This window comes from Talpa europaea (genome assembly GCF_964194135.1).
Source record: "Talpa europaea genome assembly, chromosome: 10".
Lineage (NCBI taxonomy): Eukaryota > Metazoa > Chordata > Mammalia > Eulipotyphla > Talpidae > Talpa > Talpa europaea.
Genome location: NC_140077.1, coordinates 106,426,860 through 106,435,898, shown reverse-complemented (window position 1 = coordinate 106,435,898; position 9,039 = coordinate 106,426,860).

Below are 9,039 nucleotides of genomic sequence, written 5' to 3'. Positions count from 1 at the left end.
ACAGTCTCCAAAAAAGATGATCCAGGGCAAATTCCGATGTTTGGACATGCTACCCAAAGAAAAAGATTAAAGGAAAAAATATATATGTGTGTATATACATATATATTGCAGAAGTCAAAAGTGATTTTTTTGCCAGATTCGGTTCTCCCCTTTTACAATGAATCATGGAATCTGAGAGAATTACTGACTCCAACCCAAATTAATCATTAGAACTTTTTGCTTTTATCTTAGTTTATGTCTCTGCAGATATAATAATCCATAGCCATCAATAAAGTGATGTTCTCATATGTGAAAACGATCAAAATGAAGCTTTTGCGGGATGATGCAAAATTTGTAGTGGTCTAATATGCACTTTTTATTAAAAATTTATTTTGGTTTAGGCAAAATGTCTTTAACATAAAAATCTTAATTATTGCTGAAGCATTTAAAAGGTTATCTTTTTCGCAATTGCTGTATTGTTACCTGTTATAATCTGCAATCTTCTGGTACCTTATGAGCTCCTTAAACAAGAAAAGTGGATAGGTATGTAAATGATTGGTAATTTGCCAATAGCTTGGTATTCAAGGGTTGAGTGAGCAAGTTGGTAGAGGTTGCTAAACTTGACATTTTCCCCGTAAGCTCACCAGACTATAGAATCCCAGTGCTATAGAATCCCAGTGAAAGACAGAGAAACAGCAAAGGAGGAAGTCCTTGCAATATCTGCACTTCTTCCCATGAGACAAAGGAGAACATTTTTCCAAAGAAAAATCTCAGAAGGCTTAGTGAAAACCATAGGCACTCCTTGATAGAGGTAGACAATTGAGTGAAAGAGACAGGTGGGAGAAAAGAAGAAAGTTCTTCTTTGGGGATGCCTTCTATATGCCAGGAATTTAACAAATTACCTCATTAATTAACCTGTAAAAGTGCCATTATTCCTATTTTATAATTGAGGAGCTATGGGAACAGAAGTCAGCAACTTGCTGCATGCAGGTTAACAAGCTAGGAAGCACCACAATTATGTGCTGAAACCTCATCTTTCAGTTCAGAGCATTCTTGGCTTCATACTAACATCTGGAATGTTGTGGCTACTCCTACTGAATCTAAGAGCTAAGGATGGGAAGAGAAGCAGAAGTTCTGAGTCCCTAGGAAAAGTTGAGGTCCTTTGAAAATACAGGTCAGGAACATGTTTCATAGGAAAATAAGGCAGATATTCAGATTAAGTCACTTGCTACTAAAGTTTTGGGGCTAAAAGAGCAAGAAGTCAAGGTATTTCAAAGGTCAACAGAGATTTTTCACAGTTCAACGCAACTGTCAGTATGACACAGTACCCTCATTGGACTTTCAATCAATCCATTATGATTTGTATTCTTCATAATCCAAACACAGATTCTTTGCAACACATGTAAAAAGAATGACCTGAAATATTGTTTCTTTAATCTTTTCCCACGTCCATAGGACATCCCATATTTTTAGGCCTGAGCTATATAACTAGAGCTGTTTCTGGTTAGCAAACTTAGCTTCCACTCTCTTTTGTGTTAACAAAAAATTCGTAACTTTAAGATAAGACTGATTGCCCTCTTTGAGTAAAGAGCTTTCAACAGAAATCACAGTTAATTGGAAAAATTTCCCTTGAGATACAAACCACAGGGAAGAAAAACCAGGAACAATAATGAAAAATTATCAGAAATACAATATTTTATTCTGAAAGGCAGCATAAATTTAAAAGCCATGATAGTTACACAGTTTATATTTATCTATTATATCTGTCAAGATTTATAAATGTAAATAAGATGATAGATTTTTTTAATGATGGGAGATGGAGGTTTCAGTCATTCATCAAATTTCACACATCAAGAATGTGCTAGGCATAGAAAATACAGAAGTATGCAAAGCAAACACTAGGGTTGCCCTCATAAAGCTCACAGACTAGAAGAAAACACACAAAAAATGTCTTTCAATTATCAACTCTTTAAATCCTCAATTCTCTGGAAGTATAAGGCTATATATACATAGTCCGGCTCTATAAACAGAACAATAGATTTTTAAGGCAAAAAGACCAGAATTTTCACCTTAGTTCTGTCACTGTCTATATGAACATTATGCAGAACTCTGTGTTAGAAATAATAGAAACCATCTTATACCAGTTTGGGCAAAAATGGAAAGTTATAAATATATGTAGCTAGGGTGATATGTCTTACTATATAAATATTACCAGTTTCACTCAAAACTTCTATTCCCTCTATACCCCCTATGAGCTTTCCAGGTTTTTGTGATGGACAAAAATAATGAGAAGAAAGACAAGAGAGAAGAGGCAGGTGTGCAGGGGAGTGGGAACAAGAAGACATAATCCCATGCAAGTTGAAGTTAAAGAAGAGCTTTCGAATTTATCATGTGAGTAGTTCCAAAATAAGCATGGGGAGCTAGAAATCCAATGAAAGTGACATTTTGAAAAATGTTCCTAAAGATTATGAACAGATCCACAAGTGACCCAAGATAAGGCTGCAATTCCTTTCACATTTTCTTTTTTGCTATTCCGTGATTCGTTCAAACACTGGATCAAGTAGGAGCTCTGCTTTTATCAGTTATGGAATATAAATACCTCATTTTCAAGCATTATATTCCACTGAAAAATAGAGTTTCTTTTACAATCGATCCAATTTCTGCTCCAAGCTCTGTCACAGATGCCAAACTGACTCAGACCCAGGAGCAAAGGAAAAAAAAAAAAAAAAAACAAAGCAACATAGCCTGAAGTCAGGATTCCTAACCAGTCTCTTCCCTCTCGTTTCTAAACTTGTCTGTCTTTGCTCTCCTCTCGCCTTCTCCTCCTGGCTGTCTATGGTAGGCAGAAGAACACCCCAGATTGGACAAACAATTTGATCTTTGGCCACATAGATTTCCAAATTCTCATGGAAAGACCTCTGTTTGACCGAGTTGAGTCATATATCCACCCCCAGTGCACTCACAGGAAGGGAGTTTGTTCCTGTGAATCTTTCAATCATCTAGAACAAACTAGCTTTTGTTCCATGTTTTTATTTGCTTAGCTGGAGCATGAAAAAATATTAGCATAGAACTGTTGTGATTTTTAAATGAGTAAATATAGATAAAAGTGACATGGAAACTGTCTTGTTCTTTTTAAATGCATGATTTATATTAGAGTATTTGAAAGCAATGTTTGTTATTTAGAATAACAGGTAATACCATACTGATGTCAATTTTGCACCTACTCTCCTACAGTCCTTTTGACTTAGAGCCAATGTGTCTGCCTTAGTGTTCAGGTCATAGGATTACCCTCAAGAGCAGCATTCTTACCCTTTGGGGCCACAGTCCCCTCTGAGCCAGTGATGGATAGTCAGGAATGTCTTCCCACAAAATACTCTTATTTTCCTATATGCAATATTCTGTATATTATTTTGAGGGTCCCATAAAACCAGGGAGACCTCGTAGGTGACAAGTAAAGACCCTTTTCTCTAACTTAAGACATAGAGAGCATCCTCCGAGGTTTAAGTGACTTGCACACGCTCACCATTCAGACAAGAAAGGAAAAAGTCACTTTCAATAGATTTCACTGTCACTATTGAATAAGGGCAGAAAATCAGAGGCAGAGAGGAAAACAAAAGGAACTACATCCTCTTAAATGGTTACAAATTTCATTTTCATCTCTCCAAAGACCATTTCATTTTCAATTTCTCAAGCAGTAAGCATTCCCCCTGGTGTCATTATGGAATGGGAATTTACGTTCTTCTGTCTTGTTTATTTCCTTTAGTAGAAAAAAAAATTTTTTTTAATTCATGAGGGTAACACTATCCAATATATTCATATAATCAAGTTCTACACTAAGATAACAAAAATTGGGGGAGGGAAAGGGAAAAAAATAAAAGTCTGAACATAAAAGTTTACATTAATATTTATAATCAGAGATATTGATACAAAACAAGCTGTCAACATGTCCACTCAATTTGCATTGAAATTGCAAATCTCTATTCAGTTTTGGAGCATATCCTCACTAAACGACACCCTTAATTATATATTCTATTGTTTTATTAATTGTTAATAAGGCAAGTGGATAAATTTGATGAGAATAAACTTGTCATCTAGATAATTTGGGTTAAGTCCACTTTTCACAAAAAGATCTGAATTCAGCTTGAATTACATGGGAATTGTCATATCTATCTACCCAGAACTGGAGAGATTTAAGTAGGTAGGACAAACTGCAGAATCATGTTTGTTGTTGATCATCACATTTCATCAAATGCACTAAATCTTATGGACATTTACCTAAGTAGTGTAGAAATCTAGCAAGCAGCTATTCTTTCAATTTAATATGTAAAGTAGGATCATCCTTGAAGTGCATTAACCTGAAAGAGGCTTTATAGCTCCTCACAGGCCCTGTAGCTTTTGCCTGCTAAATTGTATCAAAGTTTCTCCTCCTTAAAACTGAATTAAAATCCTAACTATGGCATTTGCTAACTGCATAACCTTTAGCAAGTGACTTGGCTTCTCTGCACTCAGTTTCCTTCTCTGTTGAGAAGGAATGACTTGAAGGACTATTGAAAGGACTAAATAAGAAAATGTATCTATGAGCATAAAATGCTCTGGACATCAGCCCTCATTCAATAAAAGGTAAGTTGTCAACGTTAAAAGTTTTTATGAAAAAATGCACAAATTTGCCAGTCACTCTTCCCTTATTTTACATTCTAGACTTATAAAATAAGTCTAGACTTATAAAAGTTAATATTCAAATTGAAAAGCAAGTATAATGCTGAAAAGAAGTTAATTTTATTTGACATTTACGTTCTACTATTCTCTTAGCTATAGCTCTTATGACCCAGAAGTAAATTTTATTCTTCAAATGTATCACCTTTGATTTTTTCTATATATTTTAATAATTCATTAGTTTTAAATGCTTGATCTTTCTGTATATAATCCATATATGAAATCTGCATTGAAATTACCATGTGAATCTCTAAATATCATCTGCAGTCTAGAGTATTGTTAGTTCTATTTCTAAAATATATGCCCAGGTCTCTCCAGCTCTATTGCTTCCTTCACAGTGCAAACCACATCATTTCTCTGTATCTCGAGATTGCAGAACTAATCAGCTAATTGATTTGCCTGCTTCCATACCTCCACACCGTACCTTTAAAAATACAAGCCAGTAGAATATCTTTAGTTTCTCATTTCTAATAAGAATCAACCACATGGTCTCTAACGTTCTTAGTGATGTGGACCCTGCCTACTTCTTGGTCCCCTGCTTATACTTCCCTCTCCAGCTACACCTTAGTTACACCAGGATCCATTCTCTTCCTTCAACAATGTCAAGCTCATTTTTGTTTCAGATTGCTTGCACTTCTGTCCCTTCTATCTGTAGTTTTTGTTGCCTGCAAACATCAACTGGTTGACCCCTTTGGAAATTCATGTCTGTCAGATGTCACCAGCTCAGGGAACATTTCCTTACCACCTCGTCTAATGGCCTTCTTTCCCTCTGCATGCTTCTTTAAAAAAAAAAAAATAGCCCTTATCCTATGCAGAAGTTCTAGGTCATTCATGCATTTTCTTGTTAATTGTTTTTCTTCACATTAGGATGTAAACTCCATTACAGCACAGAGCTGCTCTTACATCCCAGCTGTGTCTGGGATACATATTTGTTAGTTGAACACATCAATTTTTGTATGAAGAACTGAGCAGGAGCAGAAAGGGAGGGAGAGACACAGATGCAGAATCCTAATACTCTTTCATAACAGGAGTGGCTTTTACACAGGCCACACCTCCAAGGTGGTGTAAGTAAAGGAGAAACCAAACTGGGTCCAGTGGGACCATGCTGTGAATGGATAAGTACATTCCAGGCATCAAGGAAGTCTAAAAATGGAAAATGAACAATTACGTTATAAAGTCAGCAGGTGTAGAATGGGGTAGAATGTATGCTAAAGAAAGGGTGGTGGCAATTGTTTTAAAGGCATTTGTGGCAGGTTCAAAGGCAAGTGTGGCAGGTGGTCCAAAGGCAATTGGTTCAAAACCAACCCATAAACAACCCAAGTTTACTGATGTTCTCTTATATGTGGATTCTGGAGTGTGGGGCAGGACTGGGGTAACATCTTGTAGGAACTAGAGGGCAGCCAGAAACCAGGAAGAAACAGTTCCTGGAACATTTGTACATTGGACAAATTGCTAAATCGCCATTTAGCCAATATAGGTCACGTGCAATGGATGCAGTGAACCAGGGAAGTGGAGCTCATTACTGCAAGAATGTGTGAGACCTGCTGAAAATATAAACGTGCTGTCTCTTTCCTCCAGAACAAATAAAAACACTTTAGCACTTGTGTGCATGTAACACTACAGTTCATGATTATAAGAAAGCAACTAATACCCTAAAATTGGGATAAAATACTAATTTAAAATTTTCCACTTGTAATGGTCTAAAGAAAAAAAATATTTTAAAAGTGCAAAAAACAAACACTTCCAGAAATTTTAATTTTTTCAGAATAGGGAACATTATGGCTCAAAATAATGACTTAATCTCTTAACATTCCTCTCTTCCCCTCCCTTCCCTTCCACCTGCCTTGCACAAAAGTGTATTGAGCCCATACAATGAGTCAGGCTCTGATTTACTATTTTTTATGGAGCTTATATAATCTTGGTGGAGTCAGAAATCAAACAAGTAATTATGTAAACAAATATTTAAATACCAATTTTGTTAAATACCAGTGACCTAAAAAGGATAGTAATCTTTGAAGAAGTGACTTTTAAGCTGATATTAGGAATAAGAACAGAAAGTAGGCCAACAAAGAGTATATAGCACCCCACACAAAAAGAATGACACAAGCATAGACTCTGAGGCAGGACAGAGCTTGGCCAGCAAGTGGAACTAAGGACAGGTCAGTATGGGATGGTGGCCAGTGAGGACAGGGCTGGGAATCAGTGCCAGGACTGGAGCCAAGTTATAGAGGGCCTCACAGACTATAGGAAGGAATTTGATGGTAATCCTGAATGTAATGGGAAGTTATCACTGAATCTTAAAATTGCTCTGGGAGTAGGTTCAATGAAAATTAAGAGCCAAGTTTGCAGCACTAGTTTCCAAGTTAGAATTAACTACAACATAGAAATTGATACAATCTAATCTGTCTTCTTTGCTTTATAGTAAACGTCATGATAATAGGTATGAAATAGATGGAGATTAAAGGTCTCCAACTCATCAGATTATAGTCTAATAAAAATAATGTCACCAGAATGCTTAGGGTTGGCCCCCCTATATTTAGCCCAGATTTGAGTCAGTGTCAAACCTGATCCTTTGAGACTCAGGTACAATTATCTCCAGCCACATAATCCAACCTCCTCCCGAGATTTCTAGATTCTGGGGGACATTAGTTCATCTGGTCACTCTGACACATGAAGTTACTCCAGGATTATCTTCTTCCTTCCCTATTCAGCCCTCCAATCAAGCCCATAGTTTCCTGTTCTTCCTTCCTCCCACCCTCTCCTCCTCATCATCTTTCTTCTTTTCTCTGTCTCCTCCTTGCTCCTTTACTCTTCCCTCTCCTGACTTCACTCGTACTCCCCCCTAAAAGTCTTGGACCATTCTGATAATTCCAATCCAGCATCACAGAGTTCATTCTGCTTTCTCCCTTTCTGCAACTCCCTTTTTTCAGAATGAACAGGTTGGTCCCCATGATGCTGAATATATTGACTTATTTGATTATGTCCGGAATCCACTGAAGATGGTTTCAGAATTGCTAAACCCTACAACTGAGAAAACAATCATCTGTATTTTTCTAAATTAAGAAACCTCAGTGCAGATGCTTAGGAGGCTTGCTGGAGAGACCATTAAATGGCACAGCCAAGACTAGCCTTCTGTTCTAACTCCTCCTTCAGGGACCTTCTCCCCATTTCTGTTCTTGCAAGACACCACACCCTAATGACTAAGTATTTCATCTTCACTTGTAATTAATCAGCTCCACACTTGGGAACAGTATTGCAGTGTCAGAAATTTTAGGGAGTGTGGATGTTGCCTGTTTTGACTATACTTTTGGGGGGTAAACTCTTTACTCTCATGAGGCAAATATTAAAACAAGAAGCAATGTAAGAAATAACTTAGGGCTTTTACTGCATATTTTTAAAACAATTAGCCAATGAAATTAGTGAATTAATACTAATATAATGGAAACAGATTAATGTGAGTTTATTTTGACACTCTGTGAGCCTTTTCTCCAGCTGCCACCCACTCTCGCTCCAGAACAGCTAGGGTGAAGATTAGCCAACTTCCCAGATGGGTGGGGCTTTCTCTGCTAAAGAACCACAGGGTAAAGACTAACATTTGAGAATTTGAATGAAAATCTCAAATAGCTTAAGGTTACACTTAAACTGTGTTGTCAGTTTGTACACCCTGGTCAAGAAAGGACTGCAAGAAAGGACTCTGGTGGAAGAACCAAGGTTGGATCACTAGGCAGTTTTGGGTCGAAGAGTATGAACAGAAAGAAAAATAGAAACACATTTTATTATTTCCTTAAGCAAGAATACCTAGGGAAGAAACACTGTAACTACAATGTACACATTAATTACATATGTACTAAAAGAGCATGGATGTTACAGTCCTTAAAATCTATTATCTTTGAAGCAACAGTAATTATGACATCATAATGATGAAACTGTAATTGGAAAATATTTCATACCAACACATCTTTTCCAAGCAAAGAGAAAATCTTCCTCTCTTCATCTCTAGGGGAATGAGTATGAAGATTTCACCCACAGTGTGAAAGATTAAGAAGTGTTAGCAATAAAGAGAAAAGGCGACTCTCTCACTGTGTGGGCCCCTGGAGTATAGTTTTGCTGACTTCCCTTGCCTATGACTAAGTGATGCCTCTAGGAAAAAAGATGCAATGGAGTTTGTGATGATGAGGAGGAGTTAATGAGCTGCCACTTATTATTCTTTCACAAGAAAACCCTTGTCCTTGAGACCATATTTTTAAAAGGGATTTTATTTATTTTTATTTTCATTAATGAAGTACCAGTTTTACGTCTTTGTTAATATTTGGACAATATAGGATTTCTGCCCTTAGGTGTCATCAT